At 42.1% G+C, this 27,404-nt stretch overlaps 1 long non-coding RNA gene across 10 annotated transcripts in view; it reads left to right on the forward strand.

The window, feature by feature from the left end:
- LOC114487735 (uncharacterized) overlaps nt 1–27,404 on the forward strand; it is a 182,004-nt gene that overhangs the window by 46,873 nt on the left and 107,727 nt on the right. The window contains exon 3 of one of the 10 annotated variants that reach the window (XR_008619289.1): nt 22,239–22,305. The exons of the other annotated variants lie outside the window; for them this stretch is intronic. This is a non-coding gene — a long non-coding RNA (uncharacterized lncRNA). Of the gene's footprint in view, nt 1–22,238; nt 22,306–27,404 lie in introns of those variants that run through there. 10 annotated transcript variants of the gene reach the window in all.

Raw genomic sequence — 27,404 nt, forward strand, 5'->3', positions numbered from 1 at the left:
GTCGCAAATCCAGTCTACTCAGGGCCCCATCCTTATGGCCCCATTTAATCTTAATTACTTCAGAGGTCCCCATCTCCAAAGACAACCACACTGGGGGTTAGGACTTCAGCATGTGAATTTTCAAGGGCCACAGACATTCAGTCCATAACAATAGGCTTCTCATTCATTCTCAGAAGAGAAGAACTCAAGGCGTTATTCACCATCTGCCCCATAAAGGGGCAGATCACATGGCATAAAAGAGGTGTTCATGCCTGTCCATGAAAAAGGTCTTTTCCCCAACTCCAAGGACACTTCTAGCTACAGGCGTCATGCCCGTCCCATAGTAGGTGCTCATAAATGTTTAATAAAGGAATATGTGGCATACGGCTCATAACATTGTTCGGACTGTGAAGGCTCAAATGAAGTGATGAATACACTAAGATCTGTGTAGTGGTAGACTTCACAGCCTGGTGAGACTTGAGAGTCAGCAGAGAAGTGATCCAGATTATGCACCTTGTAAAGGTTTACCCAGGGGAGAGATTCTCCATACCCACATGCACTTTGCAAATGTGAAAAAGGAGCAGTCATTTTCTGACTAATTTAGGTGGATGTACAGGCAAGGTTGTTGTCTCAAGGATGTGTTGATTTCATAACCGCATCAGTGATGGAGAAAATGGGTCCTCTGTCATTAATTATTAGCTTCAAACAAAATGTAAAATACACAAGTTATTCTTTCCTAGGATCAAAACCTGACTTTGTCTCCCCCTAAATTATTAAAGGCGAATGAGAGATTGAGGCGGTGGGAGGGAAAGAGGGGATATGGAATCATCTGGAAGGATTCAGCTAGGGGAAGCAGCAACAGGGCCATTGTGGGAAAATTTGTATTGAATCACTGTTCTGCCCTTTACTATTTTCATGACCCTGGTCCGGGAACTAAACGTCTATGGTACTCATTTTGTAAAAGCTAATATTGCCTTCCCCACTAGGTCATGGTAAGGATCAAATCAGATCATTTTTCTACAGTACTTAGCGTCATGCCTGGGACTTCACCAGTAACCTAAAAATGTTAGTTCTATCTGAATATGTGATAACACAAATCATCTGATATCCTTTTCAGAACATGGACGTGGACATGGTGCAAGTTAGGATGTGGAGAGGGCAATTTGCTCGTTAGAGGAGGCCGTTTGTCTTCCAAATGTATTAGTTTGAAATAAATCCGTTAAGTTTCGGTCTCTCTAAGTGATAATGGTTAGATACAGGTTTGCTGTTGTGATTTTAGTCAGAGACACAGCAACCGCTCTAGATGTTGTTATCAGAAAGGGATTTAACCCAGGGAATTGGGTGCCGAATAGGAAAAACCTCAGTCTTTCCTCCTGGGTCTCTCCTTTACTCCCATGCTACCATCAGACTCACAGCAATTCTGATACCAGATGTGCGGGGGTCTTCCCCCACCAAGCAGTTCTCTGTGACATCAGCTCAGTACGCGACAGTTTAACTCAATTCTGACGCTATGGACCTGGAGATAGAGTCAGATCCCACAGGTTAAGGCTTAGTCCTACAACACTCCCCCGACCGCCCCCTCCTTCAAAACGTCAATTGCAAATCCAGGTTGTCATTTGTGCCTCTGACTGATGGGGCTATAAATTGCACGTTCCCATGACTCCCTCTTCATGTTCGATTAACTGGCTAGAGCAGCTCACAGAACTCATGAAAACGGTTACTTACATTTATCATTTTATTAAAGGATATGATAAAGGATACAGATGAACAGCCAGATGGAGAGATACATAGGACGGGGTCTGGGAAAGTCCCAAATGCAGGATCTTCTGTCCCCATGGAGTTGGGGTGCATCACCCTCCTGGAACAGAGATGTCTTCACCAACCCAGAAACTCTCTGAACCCCATACTATTGGGATTTTGTGGAGGCTTCCTCCTGTAGGCAAGGCCAATTATTAACTCCATTTCCAGCCCCTCTAACCTCTTTGGAGAATGGGGGCTGAGGCTGGAAACTCCAAGCTTCCAATCGTGGCGTGGTCTTTCTGGTGACCAGCCCCCATCCAGGAGCCACCCAGGGTCACTCATTAGAGCAAAAGATGCTCCTAGTGTTCTTGTTATTTAGGAATTTTTAAGGGTTTTAGGCACGGTGTTTCATAAATCGGGACAAAACAAATATATATTTCCTATCATAAATCACAACATCATAGGTGCTGCCTGGAACTTTGGCAAAGATGAGGATGCCAACACCAGGGGAAATCAGCAATGATCCCAGGAAATCAGGCATTTGCAGGAATTGCAAGAAAGAGCCACCCAACGAAGCAGGTGATTCACAGGAGAAAGCTTGGAAAAAACCATGAAACATCAGACCGCCTTCTGCTGAAATCTGTGCACCTGCCCACCTCTGTCCAAGGCTTGTAATTGTTTCTGCTTCTCTCCCACCTGCCACATATGATGTGAGTTCCTGTCACTGGCAGAACCTACATAAGAATCCGAATGACAAGGGAGCCTGTTAAATGTAGTTTTCTGGATCCTAGCAGTGGCCATACAGGGAGAGCTTAGAAGGGAGGGAAGCTGCTGAGTACCAAGGGATGGTTAACCCTCATTATTCATGGATTCCGTATTTACAGATTCACCCACTGGCTCACTGAAGTTCATTTGTAACCCCCAATCGATAAATATTCATAGTACTTTTGCAGCCATTCACAGCCATAAGAAGAGTGGCGAAAAATTTGTGTTGCCAGCATACACTTTCCCAGCTGAGGCTGAACAAGAGGCAATCTGCTTTCTTGTTTCAGCTCTCAAGCCGTGAACAAGTATCCTGTCCATGGTCTGTTTAATGCCGTGTGTATGTGCGTGTGTGTATGCTTTTTCTATTGGAGATTTTGCTATTTAAAATGGCCCGCAACCAGTGTTGAAATGCTATCTAGTGTTCCTGTGTGCAAGAAGGCTGTGATGTGTTAGATAAACTAGGCTCAGGCATGAGTTATCGTGCTGTTCTATGGTAGTGAATCAACAGTATATATTAACTAAAGTGTCTTTAAACAGAAACACATATAAAACAAGCTTCTGTATTGATCAGTTAATGGATGTTGTGACCAGAGGCTTCCAGGAACTTAATTCTGTATGTATGCTAAGGGGCAGTGATTCAGTATTCGCTAATTCAGCACTTGCTGTGACTTTTTAGCAAGTACCTACTACGAATAGCAGGTGAGAATCAAGTGTAATATTTAGTGCATAATGAGAGATGCGACAAGTGCATCTTTGATACATTTCTGAGCTTGTAGTTTTCTTTGTGGTGGTGAGGACAAGAGGGTCACTGAGGCTCATCCTTTGATGTCTTAGGACGTCCTTGTGAGTATATCCAGTTAAGAAGGGAGTTGATTCAACATGCTTTGACATACTCAAGATCATCCCAAATTCACATGCAGGAGCTGGCTTTGAAATTGAGACTCTAGAATTTCCAGCATGGTTTTCCCAAGTCTGTGCACCTTCTCTGGTAGATTCTTTTTGTTTTTTTTTTTTACCACTTATAAGATTAAACAACTGCCTGAACCTCCAATGTTTTTCAGACTTTAAAAGGAGAAAGATATAAGAATTCATGCTGTCACCTTGGTGGAGGGAGGGAGATACCAGGTTTTAGCCCACTGTCCTCTGGCAGTAAGTTTGCCCTTGTTTTACATATGAAACACCCAAATCCCACAAAGGTTAAGAGGTTTGCCTGAGGCCACCATGAGGTCAGAAAACCTGCCTACCTCAGTGTCTTTCCTTTTTGCTTGATTGCTTTAAAATACAATTCAATTGCTTGTAAAATAAGGAAGTTGAACTAGCAAGACTCTGAGGTCTCTTAGAAATCTAAAATTCCATGACTCTGTGACTCTGGCATTTATTGAAGGTTTAAAACTGTTTAACACTATGTTTGGAGCTGGGCCTGATCTGGTGAGGGAAGATATAAGAACAGAACACACTGAATATGCTACAGAGCGTGTGCAAACAGGTTACAGAGACATAAAAATTTAAATAATAGTACACTGCATTCTTTATGTCTTTGATCAAGTAACACCTCCTCCAGGAAGCCAGCCTTGATTTCTACCATCTTCTCAGTTGTAAATTATTTTATGCTCTTAACTGCTATAGCATTAACCTGGATGTCTCATTAATACTAATGACTAAAATTATTGATTGCATATTACAACCATTGCATTTTAGATAGAGGTAAAATTAATCTTCAAAACAGCCCTGTTAGAGAGCTGTCCTTACTAGCGTCATTTTATACATGAGGGTATTGTCTTTCCTCTTCTGACAGAGTCTCTTGTCAGCATTACAGCTTCTGACCACTCTCTTCTCTGAGATACTATCTTTCCTTTGATTTTTATCATTCAGCATCTCCTGGTCCTTCCCTGCACTCTCTGACCATTACTTTTTCCATTTTCAAATTTGTAAAAATTTATTTTGATCATCTTTATTTAGGTTTAATTGACATATAAGAGAATGCTGATGTTAAAAATACACAATTTTATAAATTTTTATTTATGAATATACCTGTGAAACTGAAACCGTATAACTCAGATGGGGACTTGAACCCATGCACCAGGACTTGAACCCAGCCTAAACCCAGCTTGGGACTTGAACCCACGGTCTTTTAATTAAGATCACACACCTGGTCTCAGGACTTAATGAAGCTCATGTTCTTGATGTCTCATTGCAGAAAGAATTCAGTGAGAGACAAAGTGATAGGTAAGAAGTGGATTTATTTAGAGAGAAACACACTCCACAGACAGCGCGTGGGCCATCTCAGAAGGTGAGAGGCCCTGAAATATGGTGTGGTTAGTTTTTATGGGCTGGGTAATTTCATAGGCTAATGAGTAGGAGGATTATCCCAACTATTTCGGGGAAGGGGCAGGGATTTCAAGGAATTGGGCCACTGCCCACTCTTTGGCCTTTTATGGTTAACCTCAGAACTGTTATGGTGCTGGTGGGTGTGTTATTTAGATGCTAATGTATTACAGTGAGCGTATAATGAGGCTCAAGGTCCACTGGAAGTTGAATCTTCCGCCATCTTGGACCTAGTTGGTTCTAACTGTTGCAGGAAGGGGTACCCCCTTCCAGGGCCCAAGAGTGGGCTCTTGTCTAACACTTGGAAATGAATTGTCCGAGGGGACACACGTGCTGACAAAGCAAGAGACTTTATTGGGAAGGGGGCCCGGGTGGAGAGCAGTGGGGTCCTCACAGCCACAGCCACGTGGCTCCCAGTCTTGGGTTTTATGGTAATGGGGTTAGTTTATGGGTTGTCTCTGGCCAATCGTTCTGACTCAGGGTCCTTCCTGGTGGTGAGCACATCACTCAGCCAAGATGATTCCAGTGAGAAGGATTCTGGGAGGCTGGTAGGACATATGGACTGGCATCTCCTCTCTCCTTTTGACCTTTTCCCGAATTCTTCCAGTTGGTGGTAACTTGTTAGTTCTTCATTCCTTACCAGGACCTCCTATTGTAAGATAACTCATACAAGTGGTTACTATCTTGCCTGGCCAGGGTGGGCCGTTTCGGTCAGTGGTTCCCCTAACATAACCAGTTTTTGTCATGTCCTATGGCTATGTCGTTCTTTTAAAAGTTGTGCCCTGCCCCACTTGCCTCCTGTTTCAAAACCGTCACCACAATCAAGATAATAAATGTACCCATCACCCCTGAGAGTTTCTTTGTGTCCCTGTGTGTCCCTTTGTATTCTCCACCTATCTCCCCCCTCACCCCAGGCAACCACTGATCTGCTTTCAGTCAGAGTTGAGGCAGTACTTTATATTCTCTAGAGTTTTATATAAATGGAATTTCATATAATATATACTCTTTTTTTGGTCTGACTTCCTTCAATCAGCAGAATTATTCCGTGGTTCATTCTTGTGTCTATTGTTAGTGAATTTTTTTATATTGCTAAGTAGTATTCTATTGAGTTCCAGTTTTACCACATCCTTGTCCACACTTGGCATGGTCAGTCTTTTTAATTTTAGCCACTGTATTAGGTATGTAGTAGTATCACATTGTGGTTTTAATTTCCGTTTCTCTGATGACTAATAATGTTGAACATATTTCCATGTGCTTATTTGCCAACCTCACATACTCCTTGATGAAGTGTCTATTCAGATCTTTTGCCAATTTAAAAATATGTTTTCTTTTAATTATATGTTGAGAGTTCTTTCTACATTTTCGATGCAAGCACTTTATCAGATACACGTTTGGCAAATAATTTCTCCCGGTCTGTGGCTTTTCTTTTTTTTTTTTTTTTTTTTTTTTTTTTTGCGGTACACGGGCCTCTCACTGTTGCGGCCTCTCCCGTTGCGGAGCACAGGCTCCAGACACACAGGCTCAGAGGCCATGGCTCACGGGCCCAGCCACTCCGTGGCATGTGGGACCTTCCCGGACCGGAGCACGAACCCGTGTCCCCTGCATCGGCACGCAGACTCTCAACCACTGTGCCACCAGGGAAGCCCTGTGGCTTTTCTTAATAGTGACTTTTGAAGAGCAAAAGTTTTCAGTTTTTATAAAAGCCAATTCATTAATTTGTTCTTTCATAGGAAGTGCTTTTGGTGTCACATCTAAGAAGTCTTTAGGTAACAAAAGTTCAGAATGAATTTCTTCTAAGTTTTCTTTTAGATGTTTTACAGTTTGATATTCAGTTGTATGATCCATTTTGAGTTAATTTTTCTATATGCTGTGAGGTATAGATAGACATTTTGGGTGGAGGGGGAGGAGAAATTACCCACTTATTCCAATATCATTTGTTGAAAAGACTATCATTTCTCAACTGAATTGCCTTTGTACCTTTGTTGAAAACCGGTTTTCCATATATATGTGGATTTAGTAAGTCTTAAAATCAAGTAATGTTAGTCCCCCAGCTTTCTAGTTCTTTTTCACAGCTGTTTGGCTATCCTAGGTGCTTTGCATATCCATACAAATGTTAGAATCTGTTCGTCAATCTCTTAGTAAAAAGTATTTTTAATTTAATTTCAAGTTTCCACTGTTCATTTATAGTAATAAAATAATGATGATTTTGTCTTATAATCTTCAACCAAGCTAATCTCACTTATTAGGTTTTGATAGGTTTCATCCTATTTTCTACATCATCAATTCCTCTACCTTCCCAGGTTCTGTGCCTGGGGCCTGTGAATTAAACTGATAAAAGAAAGATTAATAGGAGAAAAAGGAATAGTAATTTAATTACTATTTTAAATTTTACATGCATGGGGGATACAGAGAAAAGACATGATAACCCAAAGAAGTGGTTAGACTTGGAAGCTTATATACCATTTTAAAAGTTGAGAATTATGTTGTGTTTTTTTTTCACATTTAATATTTATTTATTTGGTTGTGCTGGGTCTTAGTTGTGGCGGGTGGGCTCCTTAGTTGTGGCATGCATGTGGGATCTACTTCCCTGACCAGGGATCGAACCCAGGCCCCCTGCATTGGGAGCATGGAGTCTTAACCACTGCACCATCAGGGAAGTTCCTGATATACCATTTTAACCAAGTGTGATAAGGAAAAGTAACTAGACAAAGGAAAGGGGAATTGGGGCTTCTAGGGGTAGTAAATTGTGGGAAGATAAATATATGGGGAAACGAATGGAAGATAAGGGTTATTTTAGTAAGGTTTGTTTATACAGACTCTTCTTGATGCTGACTTTCTGTCTTCTTCGTGGCCATAAAACTCCCCTGGAGGAGGAATTTATAGCAACCTCCTTTCTCAGAATTTTCTGTTTTTAGTCAGATAAGAGAGGCTCCAAGAAGTTGTCTTCGTGCATCTGTTGACTCTCAGTTGCCTTCCTCTTGAAACAATCCATATGCCAGAGCGGCATACTTTGGGGTGGCATATTATGATCCCCTTTACAATCATGTCATCTGTAATAAAGACAGTTTTACTTCATTATTTCCAATATGAATGTCTTTTATTTCTTTCTTTTTATTACCTGACTGCACTACTAGAACCTCTGGTGAGAGCTGATATCTCTGTCTTGTTCCTGATCTTAAGAGGAAAGCATTCAGCCTTTCACCGAATGATGTTAGCTATAGGTTTTGTTTAGATGTGCTTACCAAGTTTAGAAGATTCCCCTCTCTTCCTAAGCTGCTGAGAGTTTTTATCTGCCATGGATGTTGGCATTTTTTTTTTCAGTAGAACCTAAGAAGCCTTTGAGTGACAAAAGTTCACAATGAATTTCTTCTAAGTTTTCTTTAAGATGTTTCACAGTCTGATATTCAGTTTCATGATCCATTTTGAGGTAATTTTACTATATACTGTGAGGTATGGATAGACCATTCTTGGGGAGGGGCAGGGGACATTATCCAGTTGTTCCAACATCATTTGTTGAAAAGAATTTTTCTGCATCTATTGAGCTGCTCTGGTGAGTTTCCTTTTAAGTTTGTTAAAACGGTGAATCACATTGATTTTCTAATGTGAAGCCTCCCCTGGGGGAGGGGGGGAGTCTTTTTGTTTTTCCAAGTTAAGTCATCATCCCTGATCCTCCATTTCCTGAGGAATGTTGGGCTGTGAGCCAGAACAAGTGTGGGTAGGAGGAAGAATCTTTCAAGTCTCAAGGGTGAAAAACGAAGTCTTACTAGTCAGTCAGTCCTAGGATTCTGCACTGAACCAATTCAAAGAAGTTGACGAATGGAGTTTGGCTGGAGAGGGAGAGTTCTGGGGACAGCTCATGGCTTTTGGAGAAGAAGTAGAAGATGTCCCTTAGGGACAGACAGAGGTGGGGCTCTGGGCACCTTCGTGACACTGTTCACAGGTCATTGTCATTTTACTTATCTGTGGCAGGGAAGATGCAGCTAAAAATTGAGAACTTCCCTGAGAACTTCCCTCCTATTACTAGGATTCCACTGGTCCTTGGTACATAATCTGTCATTTCAGTTCTTCCCTGAAGCTGTTAATCAAATGATTAGCTTAAAATCCAAATCCAGTCATGTTACTGTCTACCCTGTAACTCAACTGCCTATGAAATAAAGTGTCTATTCCTTTAGCATGACTTACAAGGCCCTTTATAGTCTACACCCAACCTACCTGTCCAAGTCCTTCTTCCATTGCTTTCCATGCACACCCAATGACCCCGAAGGACCAACATTTCTGACGTTCAGAAAACAATACACCTTCTCTCCCAAGCCTCATTGCCTTTGTCTGCAGTGCCTTCGCCCCATTTTCAATCTCTTTCTGTCTCTCTCCTTTTATAGTCTCAGGTTTAGAGTTATGTTAATCTCAGTTTTAATTCATTCCACACTATCATCTGTTGCCTCCAACTCCCCAGAACCCCAAGTGATGCTACAATAGATTTGTATGAAAATTTCCCTGGGAGATAGAGGCTCAGAAGTTGAATTGCTGGCCAGAGAGCATTAGTGTACCTAATTTGACTAAATATTGACAGATTGTTCTACAGAATGGCTGCTCCAAAATCTACATCCTCTGCATCTCAGAAACACTTGGCATTATCCAGCTTTCTAGATTTCCCAGTCTGATAGGAATTAATTACTGTGATTTTGAAGGTATCGTCGTATGCTCCTTGGCTTTTAAAATTTCCTCTGTCAACTTCCTGTTTATATCTTTTGCCCTCTTTTTTCTTGCCTTTGCCTTTTTCTTCACCTAGTATTCCCTTCTGTCTTCTCACATAGGATTCAGTTCAAGTGCCACTACGTCTCTGAACCTTCCTTGAGTACCTCTTCTGAGTGCCTATGACGTTTTGCTTATACCCATATTATACGTATCATAATACACTGCCATTCATTTCCTTTTTTGTCTCATGTTAGAATACGAGACAGAAATAGATAATAACCCCATTTCTTTATCAAAGTACATAACGCAGGGCTTGGCACAAAGCTAGATCTCAGTTATGTTTAATGAGAGGAAAAGAAGAATTGTGTAACGAGATTAAAAGTATTCTTAGGATAACTTAATCTATGAAACCAGAGAGAATGCCACAGAGAAATGTAGATTATCCAACAGCATTAGACATGCTGGCAACAGAAGACAAGTATGTTTAGAGGACAACCCTACGTCCAATTCTTAAAGCAAACATCTGTTCCTTTTGATCTACATCTAACCACGCTGGGTAAACTCCCTGCTCTATAACCATACACATTCACAGTGTTTGTTGACATGGGGCCAAAAGGCATCAAACTGAATTCAGATGATTGGAAGGACGGATCTGTGAACTCAGCATCTCAAGACACTGCCAAGTACATTCACATCAATTTGCAAAGCCACCATTCTAGTTAGAGGTGTCATCTTGAGGGGCTATACTTGGAGTTAAAACAAGACAAGCACAGGGTTGAAATGTCATAGTATGAAAAGTCAAATAGACCTTTACTGGCAAAGAAGAAGGATGTTTCTATTCCCAGTGCCTAGTGAATGTGGTCAAGGTTGGCCTTAGAGCTGCATAATTAAGGCTAAAAACTGGCCTCAGTTCTTATGAGCAAGGTCCTGTGAGAGGTCCTACGGTGGGAAAGGCCTGACCAAAGGAATTAAAATCCAGTCATCTGTTCTGCAGCCCTGGAGTGGTGAGTGCTCTAGACTCTGAGATTGGCCAGGCCTTCCAAGAGTGAATCTGAGGATTGGCCAGCTCACCAGGGCTGGAATGTGGTGTTTGGGGTACCCATATCCCGCTGCTGCCTTGGGGTGTGGGGAGGCGGCATTTGAATGAGCAGGAGGTCACCACTGACCTGAGCGGGCAGTGTTTCCTCATGGCTTCCTGGAACTTCTACTGATGGTGAGACATGCCAGGACTTGGGATGGAGACCCAAGGAGAGAAGATTGGGGTTGAACGGGGTCAGGTCCTGGACTGGCCTTTAGGAATTACTCAGTCTTAATAACTGATCTTCAAACAGGCATGGAATACCTGGAGCAGGCATCACTTTCCAGCTCGTCTGTTATGGATGAACAGTTTGGGATGAGAATGACCATAAATTGCAGGCCGGTAGGAACACGTGGGTCCTTGGCTGAGTGTGGAATTCCAGTTTTTCATACCACATTACCCTAAGAAGACAAGGATGATGGTAATAGGATATTCATTTTACAGGATGGGTAACTGAGACCCAGAGAGGATAACTGTTCTTGCCAAACATATTCATCATTCGTTCATTCACTCATTCGCTCATCCAGTGAACACTAAGTACGGGTTTATCATGCACCAATAGCTCTGCAGTCTTTGGAGACACAGTGGAGAACAGGACAGATAGGGTCCCTGCGTTCATGAAGTGCACAGACCTAGTTACTCAAGATGGCATGTGATTATAACCATGATAAAAATCCTCTGAAGGAAATGAACAACAGACTGGGAGAGTGTAAAGCAGGGAACTGCAACTGGTCTGGGAGAGGCCGGCAGAGGTAGTGAGCTCACCCTGGAGGGAATGGTCTCCCTGGGGAAGAAACAGTTAAGCTATTTCTGAGGTGCACAGCTCCACTGCCGTGGAGACTGGTAGAAAGGAGGCTGTACTCTGGGGACAGCACTGGGAGGGAACCAGCCAGAGAGACACAGCCAGGAGCAGAACAGACCTGGTTGGGGGGTGCAGCTGCTAAGCGACATCCCTCCTGAGTGAAGGCAGAACTTCACTTCAGAGTCACCTTGTAATAGACAAACAAATGTCCACTCCCCAGGCCACCGTGAACAAGGTGATGCCAAAAGCTCAGCCTCTCTGTGCGCCGGGGCCAAATCAGATCTCGGAGACGGAGTTTTGGGTGAAGTAGAAAAGAATAGCTTTATTGCTTTGCCATGCAAAGGGAGACACAGCGGGCTCCTACCCTCGAAAACTGTGTCCCAACCTGGGAGGATTTGATGAGGGGTTTTATAAGCAGTAGCTCAAGGGTGGGGTTACTGACAAGATGAGGGTGTGTGCAGGGTCTCAGGTGGTCTCCTGAACTTGATGAGCTTCTCTGGTCCCTTTCATCTTGCCTCAGCTGGTTTCTTGGCTTCTCCTCCCTTGATTAGCAACTGTTCCAATCTGTCCTTTGGAACTCCGGGAAGGTCATGGAGGCTGGAATATTGCCTACAAGAAATGGGGGATGAAAAAAAAAAAAAGGGAAAACTTCTGTGCCCAGGAGCCCCACAGGGTCCTTGTAGGTTTCAAAGGGCGCTGCTCCTCTGAGGAGAGAAGGGGAGAAGCAGGGAACATCTACAGCCCTTTTCACATCCCAGGAGCAGGGTCCACCCCCTTTTCCTGGGCTTGGAGGCCTTTGTTGATAAAATTCAAGTGAAGAGAAGGGTTTCCTTTGCTCCTACCAAAATCATGATCGAAATCATCACTGTTCCCGCTCTGAGTCAAGAAAATCCATCACAATCTCATTCTTGGAAAGTTAACAAAAACACATATGTGCATTTATTTAGCACTCACATACCGCTGGGATCCTATTTATTTCATCTTCCCGATGATGTGAGGAACAGCATCTTTCAGATGAGAGCTTTAAGACTCAAGGAGGTTTATATCATCTGCCTCAAAGTCATTTAACAAATGATTGGGCAGGGCCAAGATTTATACCCAGGTCTCCTAAATCAAGCCAGTTTAATAGCTGACTCTCCTCTGACCCTAAATTCCTCGAGTCTCAGACCTTTACCCCTGTGATCCTGTGACCACAGCCTCTGGCGTGGGCTGGGTCCTGAGCTGAGGACAGGGCTGGGAGCTTGGTGGGTGCCTGGTGCCCACGGCTCCTGGCTCTTACCCTCTCACACTTCCGGGGACTAGGGTCTGGAAAGCCTCCTCTTTCTTTGATTTGAACTGAAGTGAAAACCTCTCCTCCCTCCCCTGCCCTACACATGTTAACACACGTGCTGGGAGGAAAACAGGAGACATGTTTTCACTGTGTTGTCGCACAGGAAGAGGGTTCTGAGGTGTTAATATATTCTGTCCAACTGGAGTTCTAATGAGCCCAGCAGGGGAGAGTGCGTGCTAGCCCCGGCTCAGCTGCCTCCTCTCACGGGGTCATCTGATGCTTCAGCCGTTCAGGGCCCCCCGAGGTTCCAGATGATGCTTCCCAGAGAGGGGGCGGAACTTCTGGGCTGCACACCCAGTTGTCCACACAGGTCGGGAGGAATGACAAGGCGTAGCAGTCACTTCTCCACTGCTCTGATCCAGGTAAATACATATCTTCAAGAACATTGGGTACTGGCAGTGGTTCCTTGCAGAACAACCCTCCAGTCATTGCTCTGGGCATGTGCAGCCTTTGGTCCGACCAGTGAAGCTGTGCAGGCTTCAGAGCTGCCGTGCCCTCTCTGGGACTCTGGGACCTCAGACCTGCCTTGCCTTCCCGGCCTGCTTTGTCCCCCGGGGCCTGGCCTGCAGTCTGCGTTTCCCAGACTTTGTCTGGGTTCAGCCAATGGAGGAATCCGTGGGAAACTGGAGGCAGTAAATTGGAAGGAGCCAGAGTACCGCTCTGTGTCTACCCCGCCTTCAGCAGCATTTCCAGCATCTACTGTATCTCCCTCTAGGCTCTCAATCTCTCTCCTCCCCATCTCTGTCTCTGTCTCTATCTTTCTGTGTCCCTCTTTCCCCCCGACTCCCTTTTTCTCTAATTCCCTTCCCTCACGTCTGTTTGACCTAAAGGACCACCAACAAAGTGATGCCAGGTAATACAAGACTTATTGGCTGTTTATATTGCCAGTGATCCCATACCTATTTTTGCAGGATATCTTAGAAATCACAGACTACTCAACACTCTGTCCCATTCTGGGGATGGTGCTGGCCTGTGCCGGACCTTCTTAGGCATATTAAATCTCATAGGTTAATTAATAATATGTAAGACTTAGGGCATTTGGCTGGTAACACGATGGTCCACTTCATAAATTCAGGACACTAGATAGTCCAGTGTAACCCTTGGCTATAAAATGACCACAGATTCTGAACTACTGCTTTGTCCTTAAGGCCTTGAAATTACCATGGATTCCTTATTGTACCCCTAAGAATCCTCAGGAAGTGGGGATTTTTGTTTGTTTGTCTGTTTTCCTTCTAGGAACCAACACCTGTAGACTTCTGCCCAAGGTTACAGGTTATTCTCCGATAATGCAGACTGTGGTGTGGGGTCCACCTTAAAGGCAAGTGCACTAAGGGAGCTCTTCATAAAGAGTCACTTGTTAGTGTCAAAAAGAAACAAAAGGAAATCCATGGGCATTATTCAAAACCTATAGGGAAAAATGTAGTATTTATCCCTGAACAATCTGTGGTTTTGAAGAGTGGGCTTTCATAGACAATGTGGGATTCTGAACAACACTTTCTCGCTGCCCTCGTCCTATGCGTGAGTCTGCGTGATGAATGCTGGAAATCTAGACCTAAATCTAGGCTAGGTTGTTCCTCAAGCATCCCACGATGGAGAGGGGGAGTGAAAGTAGCAAATGCATAATTGAAACGAATGTGAAATGTGCTGGCTGAGTCATTAACTCAGACTTAGCAAGTCGAGGAAGATCTTCATCACAGGGAGTGAAGCGTGAGATAGATCTGGACCATGGAAGGTACTTGGCCATGTTTGTTGACTGAATACATGAGCACGTGAATGCCAGACAAAGTCGATTTTTTAATCAACTAGAAACATGCGGGTCAACCAGAGGAAATAGCGTAGTCGGTGCAATAGGAGAGAACGTGTCTTTTTAAACCGCAGCATCCCAGTGTCTTTTTTGTAATCATTTTCCTGGATGTTTCCGAATTGGAATTTGCGATCCTGGAGCTTATGGGCTTCAAGGTAAATAATGTGACAGCTGTGGAGAGAGAACACCTTTCTCATGTCCAGGTCCCAAGTTGCAGGGGGCCTCCTTGGAATGCCCTGGGCAAAAGAAGAGGGAAGGTCCTCAGAGGTGAGCCAGGCAGTCAGAGCTAGGGGTTCCTTCACCTGTAAACCCACAGCCTGGGCTCTGGGGGAACCTCACAAGGCGCCCCCTCACCCCCACCTGCTACCCTGCAAGCCTGTCACCATGGAAGCTGATAAGGACCAGGGAGGGCAGGGCCTTTACTGTGCAGAGAGAACAGCATGGGAGAGAAGTCTTGCTCTGGCAACACTGCTATTCAGAGGCAGGACATTTTATTCAATACCATGAGTGCCTGACCATCCATCATTCATTCACGTAATCAGCAGGCATTTACGGAACACATACCTGTGCTTCCTACTGTCCTAGGCCATGGAGGTCAAATAGTTTGGGTCTGTGCACTAACACAGATCCCATTCTCGTGGGGAAGCAGGAGAGGAAATGGACAATTACGATGCAGCATGCTGAGAGCTGCAGCAGGCACAAGGGCTGTGCACACAGACTCTGCTCAGGCTGTGAGGGCTGGAGAAATTCCACTGGGGAGGTGCTATAGTGAAGGTAAAAAGGTATCTCTTGTCATGTTCACAGCTGAATGAAATCGGTGCGTGTGCGTGTGCGTGTGCGCGTGTGTGTGTATTTTCTGCTAGCAAGATGTGGAATGAAAAAAACAACCATTCAGGCTTTAGCTTATAGCTTTTGAAATCAACCCTGAGCCATGCTATGCCTTCATCTACATCTGGAGATCCAGGAGATGTGAAAAAATAATAACAATATGGGAATTTATTTTGGGGTTGCTGAGGGAGGAGGAGATGAAAGGTTAATTTTTGAAAATAGGCAGTAGGAGAATTTGACATTTGACTAATATGCTAGAGTAGTATGCATCGTGTGTGTCTGCTTTTGTTCTAAGATATATCAACTTTTCTTCAGCAGAGGCCTAAGGGATCAGAAACAATGAGTTGATTTAAAATAAAGGTTATGAAAAATGGTAAGGCCCTGGAGACAATTTACATGAATTTCCAAAGCCAAGAGATTGTCAGCTGGGGCCGTGAAGTCAGGACTGGGCTTCCAGGGACAAGCTTGCTTATTTTTTTCCAAGTAAAACTGGGAATTGCTTTTTTTAAAAAATATTTCCTGAGCTAAAGTGGGTCAAGTCACTGGTGAGATCTCATTTGCCCATCAAGTCCTAGTGACCAGCTGTGAAAATGTGAAAAATGGATTAAAGGCAGCTCTGGCTGGCTTTGTTTACAGAGTGCCAAAGAACGGAATCCAGTTTTCTTGCCAATGAAATCAAAAAGTTATCCAAGTGTTGATGGACTGAATGTTTTTGCAGTCCCCAAATTCCTACGTTGAAACCCTAACTCCCATTATGATGGTATGTGGGGACAGGGGCCTTTGGGAGATAATAATGAAGTCGTGAGGGTGGAGCCCATGATGGCATTAGTACCCTTATAAGAAGAAACCAGAGAGCTTGTACCGAGGAAAGGAAATGTCATATGAGGACACAGCAAGAAGGAGACTGTCTGCAAGTTAGGAAGAGAGCCCTCACTGGGCAGTGAAACTGCCAGCACCTTGATCTTGGACTTCCCAGCTCCCACAACTATGAGAAATAAATTTCTGTTGTTTAAGACACCCAACCTATGGTATTTTTGTTGCAGCAGCCCAAGCTGATGAAGATACAAGCTAACTTATTCAAATGTTTTAAACCATGCCCCAAACTCAGAATTACCAGCTTCCTCCCTTAATCAGCTCTTGTTCTTATCTTTCTTAGTTGATCGAATTGCCCACTTTCCCAGCCTAGAGATCATCGAGTTACGCGTGTCCTGTTCTCATCAGACACATTCAGTGACCAAGTCCAGCTGAAGTCTGCTCCCTGCCCCTCCAAGACATCTGTTCTTTTCTTCCACAGAGAGCCTCCTGCCAGATTTATTCTAGCTTTAGTGTTTCTCTTCCAAACCATGTTTCCACACCATTTTATCACAGTGATCCTTTAAAAACAACCCAGAACGTAAGGCTTTTTGTTCCCCCTTTGTCTATGATAAAGAGGCAAAAATCCCCACACTGCATTTAAGACCATTTCCAATTTGGCCACAGCCCACCCTTCTAGTTTCATCTTATGCACCCCTCCCCTTCCATCCCCGTCCACCCCTGCATCCTTCTCTGCAATTAAAAGGACTTACCTCTTCCTCCTTCTCTACCTACACCTGCGCCCATGTCTCTGATTCTTTGCACACATTGTTTTCTATGCTTAGAATGCCCCCTCCATCCTTCTTTGCCTGTAACCCATACCCCACACTCAGGGCCAGACTAGGGCAAGGGGAGTGAGGCCCCCTCGGCGCAACTGTGAGGTGCTGGCTCTCAGGATCACATGGGTCCCTGAAAGCAAGTGTCGCCTTTGCTTGGCTCCCTAAACCCTCGACGGCCTCACTCTAGTCCCAGCCCCACCCCCTCTCCTTATTCCTCACCAGCTGAATGCTTCCTCCTTCGAAACCCTGCTTCTTCTCTCCAAGGCGGAGGTAGCAATGCTCTGCTTTTCAGCTTCCTGAGCTACAGAAAATAATCTCCTCAGATGTATTCCTTTGCATTCTGTGCACAAATCTGTTTCAACATAGATTCAATTCAATCCATTGGGCATTTAATGAGAATCTGCCATATTGTGTGAATAAACAAATAGCAGTGTAGCCATTTTGCTCTTACTTGCAAAGCTTCCCAAGACTGATTCTTGAATTGAGTGCAGAGTGAGTGCTGATCAATATATCATATCCACATCGGTGTATGCTTAATCAGTTGACATCGGACTTGTTTTCTTTATCTGTGACAGTAGACATTTGTAGAGGAAGATTCTAAGACACAGGCAAACTCATTTTGCAAGTCCCTAAAAGATCATTCTTTCATTACAGAGCAAAGACGTATGAGAAAGTCAACTATTGGGGAGGTAATTTATGAAGATTAGAAAGTAATATCCTTTTTCAGTCACATGAGGTATTGATTATGTCAAATCCTCCAAAGCATCAAGGGTAGGCAAATAAACATCTACTTGCAATCCATCTAGCTTTAGTTCCTGTGTATATAAATAGTGTTTCTGTGACGTGGGAAGAAGCAGTTAATATTGCTACATATAGACCCACGGCCACTGACAATGAGTAAATAGTTTGGGGAAAAGGTAAAGAAGCTTCTAAGGGGAACAGCCAAGAGGGAAGTGCTGTTGGTTGAGAGCACACCCTCAAGGGCCTCCTAATATGTCATGTGGAAGTTAGAGGGCACAATGTATCATGAACACTATCCATCAATTGCAAAGAGTTAAAGGCAGCTCTCTATATCATTTCTGGTTTATGAGTTTGCAAGGATTTCTCATGGTTGAAGAAAATGGTCAGAAATTACAAACAAGCTCATTTAACAGATACATTTTATTTCAGCCAATACTATGAATTTTTTTGGAAAATAATTGGTTTGCAACTTGTGTTAGCCAGGTCTCTTTTGGTTGACAGTGATAGAAACCACAAGAGGGATTTTTTTTTTTTTTTTTTCTTAAATAACTGCTAAGACAGGGTATATATAGCTTCAGGCATTCCTGGATCCAGTGGCTAGAAGGATAACATCAGAAATATGTGTATATTTTTTTAGCTCTGCTTTATCTGTGTTGTCTTCATCAACAAGCAGGCAAAGATGGCCACCAGAAGATCCAGTTTTATCAGCTTATAAACTTGTGAGAAAAGAGCTTCTAGTATTGCAGCAAAACTGTTGGTTGTGCCTCATATTGGTGTAGTTTGGTTCATGTGCCTGTTTCTTAATCAATCACCATGGATAGAGAGAAGCTGCTCTGAATGCCCAGATCTGGGTTTCCTGGAGCCAGGAGTGGGATGTAACCTGCCGTTACATTGTGTAACCTGCCGTTACATTGTGTGAGCTGAGAATAGGGGGTAATAGTTCCCTAAATGGTTACCAGTAGTGACAAAATATCCGCTAACCCCATTTGATCCAGTTTTCCAAGATTGTTCATTCATTTGTTTATTCATTCATTTATCCTGCTTTTTATCCAGTCTGACATTCTTTGCTTTTCAATCTGTTTTATTTACGTTTAATGTATTCATTGATCTATGGTTGTATTGACGCCAACCATTTTGCTATTTGTTTTATGTTTGTCCCATCCGTCTTCTGTTCCTCTGTTTTTTCTCTCCTGACCTCTTTGAATTAATCAGATATTTTTCATGTTCCATTTTAACTCACTAAATAGCCTTTTAAACTATAATTTTTCATATTAATTTGTAGTGATTGCTCAAGGGATTATAATATACACCCTTATGACCTACTTTGATTTAATACTGTACCACTTCACATAAAATATAAGAATCCTGAAACAGTACAATAGAACTCCATTTACTGTTCCCCTCAGATTTGTGTTGTTCTTGTACTTATTTTACATATACGTACCTTATAAACCCATAAAACATTATTAACATTTTTAAACTAAATATTCCTGTGCCTTCGAAGAACTTAATAAGGAACTATTGACTTCCTTATCTGCTGATATACTCCATTATTAATGGTAATGTTCTATTAAGTCTCTGTGAACACTGAGTAAGTGAATATTAAACTGTCGTCCCTAGGGAGATACAGGGTTAGGTCCCTGCAGGACTCTGGTCACATTTTCATCAACTAATTAACAATGAGCCTTGTTTTATGTGTGTTTATGTTTAAAGACACCCTAGTAGTATACAGTGTTGACTCATTAACATTGGACTCACGGCCAACAGAGCTGTAACTCGTGCCTGAATTAAGCTTACCTACACACATATTTTCACATAAGGCACACATCACAGCCGACCGCACTTCAGTATTACATTTAGGGGACATTTTAAACAGAAAAATCCCAACAAAAGCACAGAAGTGTGAAAACCATGGCACTAAATAAAATACAAAAAGGTCACTAGTTTACAGCATGAGCGCTGAAACAAGAAGGCAGCATGTCACTTCAGGTGGGAACAGTGCACATCAGGCAACTCTAAAGTTTCCCCACTCTGCACACGTCTGTGAAGGACTGCAAAATAGTTACAAATATTCATTCTGGGTTACACATTTAGCGAATAGGTAAATTCACCAATACAGAATCCATGAATAATGAGGATTGACTGGATGTATCGTTTCTGGCATCCTTCATTCCTCACAGAACTTAACTGCTGTCTGGTTTTATTTACTTTCAGCCTGAAGAAATTTCTTTAGCATTTCTTAAGATTCAGGTCTGCTGACAATACATCCTCTCAAATTTTGTTTCATTGAAATGTTTGTATTTTGCTTTCTCGTTTGAAGAATATTTTTACTTGATATAGAATTCTAGGTAGAGAGTTCCATTGTCTCTTCATCTCCATTGTTCCAAAAGAGAAGTTATTTATAAATACTACCACTGTTCCCCTGTATATAATATGTCATTTCTCTCTGGCTGCTTTGAAGACATTTTCTTTATCTTTGGTTTCCAGCAGTGTAACTATGACCTACTTATGATTTTCTTTATATATATCCTGCTTAGGGTTCTCTGAGTTTCTTGGAAGTGTAGGTTAATGGTTTTCACCAAATTCTTGGAAGTTAATACTTACTTCTTTATATATTATTTCTGGCATTTTTCTCTCCTTTAGGGACTTCAATTACACATATATTAGAGTATTTTATATTGTCCCACATTCTGAGAACTTCAATTTTTTTTCAGACTTTTGTTTTCTTTTAAGTTCACAATGACTTTTTTTTTTTTTTTTTTTTTAATGTATCTCATCTGTTGTTAAGCCCACCCAGGGAAATTTTCATTTCAAATGTTATATTTTAAAGTGCTAGATTTAATTTTGGTTCTTTTTTAAATACAGTTCCTCTTTCTCCATTGGTATTCATCTTCTGTTCACTAATTAGAACCATCTTTTACTTTATGTCCTTGATCACGTATTTAATTACTGCTCACAACTCCTTGTTTGTTAATTACAATGTTGAGTTATCGTATGGTCTTAGTCTATTGACTGATTTTTCTCTTGACTATGGACCACATTTGATTGTTCTTTCCATGTCCAATGATTATTTTGTACTAGACATTGTGGATGCTGCATAAACTCTGGATTATTTTCTCTTCCTTGGATGAGTTGCTTTTTGCTCTAGCAAGTGATCTAACTACCGACTAATTACCTTGAACTTGTGAGTGTTCTGTTTTATCCTTTGTTAGGGTGGGTCAGTTTCAGTTTTTCTCTTAGAATGAATCCTTAGTCCTGGGAAATTGTCTTTACATGTAAGGCATGACCCTTCTTAGAAATCAACAGCCCAAGGTGTTTATCAACACTTTATAACTTAAGATTCAGACTCTGAACTCTATCTCTCCTCAAGTAGGTCACAGCTGAAATCTCACCTCAAGTTTTTCAATTTTCCTGCTGTTGCTCTCTGCTGGGTGACTTGGCATCTCCCTTACATATGCATAATTCAGATGTCAGTCAAGGATTTAAGGAGAGTTTACATGCAGATTTAGGGATTTCTCCTTCTGTACTTCCCTCCTTTGAACCATTTTCCTCTCCTTAAATTTTCAGCTATTCTGGAAGCCCCAAATTCTTCCTTCTGACACCCCAAGATAAAAGACTGTATATTTTTGTTTGAGTTCTAGGCAACCTACACTGAGCATACTGGGACAGTTCTCAGAGGAAAAGCTAAATAAACATAGTTGTCACCAATGAATTTTCTCTCATTCAAGCATTGAATCCATTCCAATTTCTGCTTGCTTTGATTGTCCTCCAGTGCCAAAAAGGTTGTTCTTTGTTTTGTTTTGTTTTGTTTTGTTTATCACAATTTTATCATTGTTATCTGCATGAAGCTTAGTCAGATATAAATTATTTCACAATTACTAGAATTGGAACTTTCATTTATTCTGTCTTTAATCCATTTATTCAATGAGATACTTCCAACCTATGATTTGAATCTGTCAGTGGTGGTATGGACAGCCCCATGGGCAAATGAGAAAGTGGATATTTGGAGAGACCCTCTTTAGATGGCTGGAAAAGACATCTCCTGGCAGAAAAGCAAACTGAGTAGAAAACATTTGGGGAGAGGACAAAGAGTTTCTCTTGGTGAAGTAGGAAAAAGTTACACAGTATGTAAACAATTGTTCTCAGAGAGAGCAAAAGGATTCCCTACAACTCTGAGATAACCAGTGAGTGCTGGTAAGGTTTAAATTTGCTCAACTTTTATACATGTGTTTGTTTACTCTGTTTTGTTTTGTTTTTGAACAGCTTTGATATGGAGAAAATTAGGGGTTTATAATAACAAAACCAAGCTTAGTTCAGTGATCTGGTTTTCTCAGAAAATCTTTTTTATTCCTTTTGGTTTCCCATCTTCTCTATTAAAAATAATAATAATTTATTATGTATATATAATTTATTATATTAATTTTATAAATTAAATAAATGATATAGTTGAAGGTATACATATATAATATTATATATATGTATTATTTGGATAGATACATACTTTCCTTCCTTTCTTTCAGTGCTTCTGCCAGAGTTGAAACCCATGGACTTATTGAATGTCTTATTCTCCACGTCTATATTCTATACAACATTGCTTCTGATGAAGGAAACTATCTTATAGCAAAATAAGTGTGCAATGGACTCATGCCCATGGAATTTACTAGTCTTACTATGTATCACATTACACATAGGCAGCTGGTCAGAGAGACAGGAAATGGTTTCATTAAGAGTTGATTGTAGTACCAGTTGGGAGAAAGCATGCTGAAAATCTGATGTTGAATACACTTTCAATAAGTGACCAACGTACAGTGCTGTTTCTCATAGCCTGAATACACAGGTCTGGGAATCAAAGGACGCGATAACCAACTCACAGATAATTGGCTTCCCATCCTTGCCATTTTAGGCTTAATTTCCACAGGCGGAGTGCTTCCAGCAGAGTGCACAGGTAGGGTAAATGGGAAGTTTAGCATACCACCTGGTCATTTTGGGGCTGTTTATGCCATTAAACCAACAGGCAAATAAGGTTGCTGTTCTGCTGGCTGAAGTGATAGGTCTTGATTATTTAGGGTAAATTGGGTTGCTGCTACATAATGCTGGCATTCCAGATCATACTTCAAACTTGAGATTCTCTGGAGAAGCCATTTCCTAGTTCTCTGTTCAATAAGAAACCATACCAATCATGTGAAGGCAGGGCCACCCAATATTCAAACCCTTCACAAATGAAGTTTCATATCACCACACAAGGTCAAGAACCCTGACCAGCTTGGGACCTGACTGAAAACAGAGGGAGCATGAAATGGCGGTGGGAGAGCACAGTTATAAATATCAACAGTGACTGCTTACAGAAATGTGACTGTTTTCCCACATGACCTCTGAATAATACATTCAAGAAGAAAAGATTACTGGTTTTGGTGAACTTCTAGCAATCTCTACCACACTGCGGCAGTGATTGGTAATTGGTCTTATTTTGATTAATGATCACGTTAGAAGTGAATCGGGGCATGGTCACTTGTCTTTAAATGTGTTTTGATACAAGTTGAAAATTAGGTTTTTACAAAATTTTCCAGCTAGAATGCAGATAGCCTGAAAGTGAAGTGCCAGTGGAAGGGAGAGAGCGAAGTCAGGCAGCAGGTAATAAAACAGAGTAGATGCCGACTGTCAATAAGCTTAAAAACATGATTTACTGAGTTGAAGTATAGAGGAAAATGGAATTTGCTGATCCAGGGCCAGCCACTGATCCATCAAACCCATGCCCCTGGCTGTGGGTTTTTTTGCGGGGGAGGCAATTATTATCTCTCTGTGAGAGGATCTTACTTAATGTGAACAAAGACGGCACTAAGGCACGGCGTGCCATCCGTTTGCAGGAGCCTCTGGGCTGAGCTGCCGTGCTGAAAGCTGCAGCCAGGCAGGAGTCACAGCTAAATCTCTGGGCCTGAAGTGGCAAACAGTGGCTTTTTCTTTCACTCTCTCTGAATGACCACCTTGAAGGCAAATCAACAGGAGTGACAGGGGAAGAGAGAGCCCTGTGGCCGACCTGTCTGCCAGCCAGAAGGGGGAATTCAATAGCTCTCTCTTCTCGACTGAGCCAGCTTTTCTGAAATCCACTGACGTTTCTGCCTGTTAGAGAATGGAAACACACGCCTTTCATTCCTGAGTTGAGGGGTGGTGTTTTGTCTGCAGTGCCCTTGCTCTCCTGGCCTGATTGTTTGCTGAGTGAGAAAACAATTAAATCTCCCATTCAAGGAGAGCCTGTTTGGGTCTGAAGAGCTGTTTAAAACCAGAGAGCTTTATCATATTAATGAGCGCTGCCGCGAAGATTAATACCAGGAAAAGGGATTCCCTAGAGAATTGAAGAGCCGAGCTGAGAATATTAGGATGTTATGATCTTCACATGATAGAAAATGACGGATAAAATGGCACATTACCCCCAGAGATAGGGACTTTTGTGTTAAATAGGCATGAAAATGAACACATATATATTTCACATAACTTGATAGATAATACAAACTCAGCTGTAATGCGGACACACTTATAACTAATTATCTGCCTAAGATCCGCTTTGTGGGAGACCCAATGCTGGCCTTCCCCGGACAATAGGAGTCAGAACCGGGAAAGTAGGAATAAGAGAGGCAGAGGGGTAGACCAGCTCCAGGTGGTAGAGGGGTGTTCGCATCAAATGCTGGGACAAACACAAATTTCAGAGCCAGAAGCAGGGTTGAAGACAAAGCTACAATTCCAGGGGCTCGTAGGAGAGATGGGAGGCAATAGTGTTTTGGGGCGAATAGGTCAGTAGAAAGCGAGGCCCTGTCCAGGCAATAGGCATGCACAGCTTTGCAGCTTTGGCGCTGGGCTTGGTCACCTGGTGGGAGATGTGATGCACAGATCCATCTGGTTCAAAGGGCCAGAGGGGAGTGGATGGCTTGTCAGATTCATACAAATTTAGCTTCTTCTTTAAAAAAAAAAAAACCTCTCTCTCTCTCTCTCTCCATGTATATATACATATATATATATATATATATATATATATATATATAATCTCAAAGTAGCTCAAAATGGGATGTGGTCAATCTTCACAAGTGTAGACTGCAAGTTGATTGATATGGTTCAATTATTGGCTACTTTTTTTAAAAATTAATTAATTAGTTAGTTTGTTTGTTTATTTACTTACTTATTTTTGGCCATGCTGTGCAGCTTGCAGGATCTTAGTTCCCCGACCAGGGATTGAACCCAGCGCCCGGCAGTGAAAGCCTGGAGTCCTAACCACTGGACCACCAGGGAATTCCCTATTGGCTACTTTCAGAAAAACACATATCTGCAGTACTCACTCTCACACCAAGAACAGAAAGTGTGAAAGTTATATTGGGTCTGCTTGAGAGGCTTCGGGTCTTTTACGATTTGTTTATTAAATATTAATGGGATTCTTGAGCTTTTAACTGTTTAGCTTTGTTTAGTTGGTTAACTGCATTTCACCTTTGAGAAAAGGTCTTGGGTGAATAATGACACCAGGACCCATATTCTTGTGTCTCTGAACCTCAGGAAGACCCAGGCAATGGGAAAGCCAACTGAAGAAGCCTCAAAGACCAAGTTTGCTATTATTAGTAGATCATGGATTGAGAATGAAACTCACAATAATAATAGAAAGCTCCTCCATTAAAGGGATTTTTCAGAATCAAGGCACTGTGGTATCAGTGGAGGACGGAAAACACTGGACTTGAGGTAATTTGGCCACTTACTAGCTGTGTGGCTTTTGAGCAAGTTAGTTAACCTAGTTGAACACGAGCCCTGTACTGAGGAAGAAAGCAGTAACTGATCTGAAGGACAGTTTGGGGAATGAAAAGAGATTTAAGGAGGTATGTCACACATAGAACTCAGTCAGCACAATGCTCAGAAGGCAGTAAATTTGTATTAAGTGGCAGTAGTGTGGCAGAATTGATTACCTTGAAACCTGGTAGCAGGGGATAAAGAAAGTAATTATGTCTTTATGGGTCCCACTGAGTTGAAGGGCCCTAGAAAAGAGAGTCAGGAAAGCCTGAGAACTGGCTTCAACAAGCCCACATTTTTGGAATTAGCATCCGTCTCTGCCCCAGTCAGAGAAAGATTGTGATCTATTCTGAGCTCCAAGAGCTGAAGGAGAGACGGGTGAGAAGGTGGAACAGAGGTGGCAAGACAGGTGGGCTCAGAGTGGCAGTAAGAAGCCAAATCTTGCGGTGGGAGTGGGTCGGGGGGTGTCCAAATCTCAGACACTTCACCTTTGAGAAGCCAGAAGAAGCATGCAACAGAAGGGCACCATGCAGGAAGCTGATGTAGCAGCTTTATTACAGGGGAACATTCTGCCTCCGCTGGTTTCTGCTTGAGCTCTGCTGTTGCATGATGATGGCAAGAAGAAAGACCCTGGCAGACCAGAGTACAGGTAGCTGGTGATGCTAGTGCACCTGACCCTGTACTTTCATCATCCCAGTGGCTCCGGGGAAAGAGGTGGAGTCTTTTAGAGCCCAATTTGTTGGATAGAGACAGAAGCAATTCCTCAAGACAGCTGAATGAAAATGCTGACAGCTCAGAGATGGTACCTTGGCTGACCAGAGAGGAATGCATGCCTCCTCCCATTTTCTCCACCTGGACATACATCAAGAGTTAGACAGGGGGGTCGAGTTGATTAGGGCTGGAAAACCCTGTGTGACTGAGGTCTCCACTCACCACCCTCTCAGAGCAAACCTTAGAGGAACCAGCATTCTGGGACCCAGCTATATCCCACTCACAGCTACGTTAGCAATCACTCATGGGTCAATTAATAGAAGGAAATTGGAAAGGAGTCCTAGAAGCAGTGATGGAGTTTAGGGGCACCTGATGTCTTTTTTATTTTGAATCCTAAACTCGGGTTACTTTTGCCTATAAATGTTCTTCAAACCTGTATGTAGAGAGTTGATTTAATTTGCCCAAGGCAAATTTGTGTGCACTTATAATTCAGCTAATACTTCTAGAAAGATAAACTTAAGTTTCTGATCTGGATAAATAATCATAAAACCTAGATTATTAAAATAATTAGGTATTGCCATTGCAAACTATATTTAGGACTAGAACATGAGTTCTATTTACTAAGTCAGATGCTGGCTTTGTGCTGGCATTTTGGTGCATTATGAATTTTCTGGGACATTTTCAGCTTTACATTGTCTGTCTAATAAATACGTTCACTTTTTAAGACAGCTTTATTGGTATATTATTGACATAAAATAAAGCACATATATTTAAATATAAGATTTTATAAGTTTTGATGCCCATTATCTCAACCAAGGTAAGAAACTTATCCATCACTTCCAAAAGCTTGCCTGTGTTTCTTTGCTTCCTTACCTCCCTGTCTTCATCCCTTCCTCAGGTAACTGCTTATACACTTTCTGTCACTATAGATTAGTTTGCATTTTCTAGAGTTTTATATACATGAAATCACACAGTATGTACTGTTGTTTCTTCTCCCATCATTTACTCAGTATAATTATTTTGAGGTTCATCCACGATGTTGCCTGTATCAATAGTTCACTCTGTTTATTGCTGAGTAGTATTCCAGTGTAAGGATATACCACCTCTGCATATCCATTCACCTGTGAATGGGCATTTGGATTGTTTCCAGTGTTGACCTATTACAAATAAATCTTCCAAGAATATTGACATGCAAGTCATTGAAAGGAAATATA

Source organism: Physeter macrocephalus, chromosome 14 (genome assembly GCF_002837175.3).
Source record: "Physeter macrocephalus isolate SW-GA chromosome 14, ASM283717v5, whole genome shotgun sequence".
NCBI lineage: Eukaryota > Metazoa > Chordata > Mammalia > Artiodactyla > Physeteridae > Physeter > Physeter macrocephalus.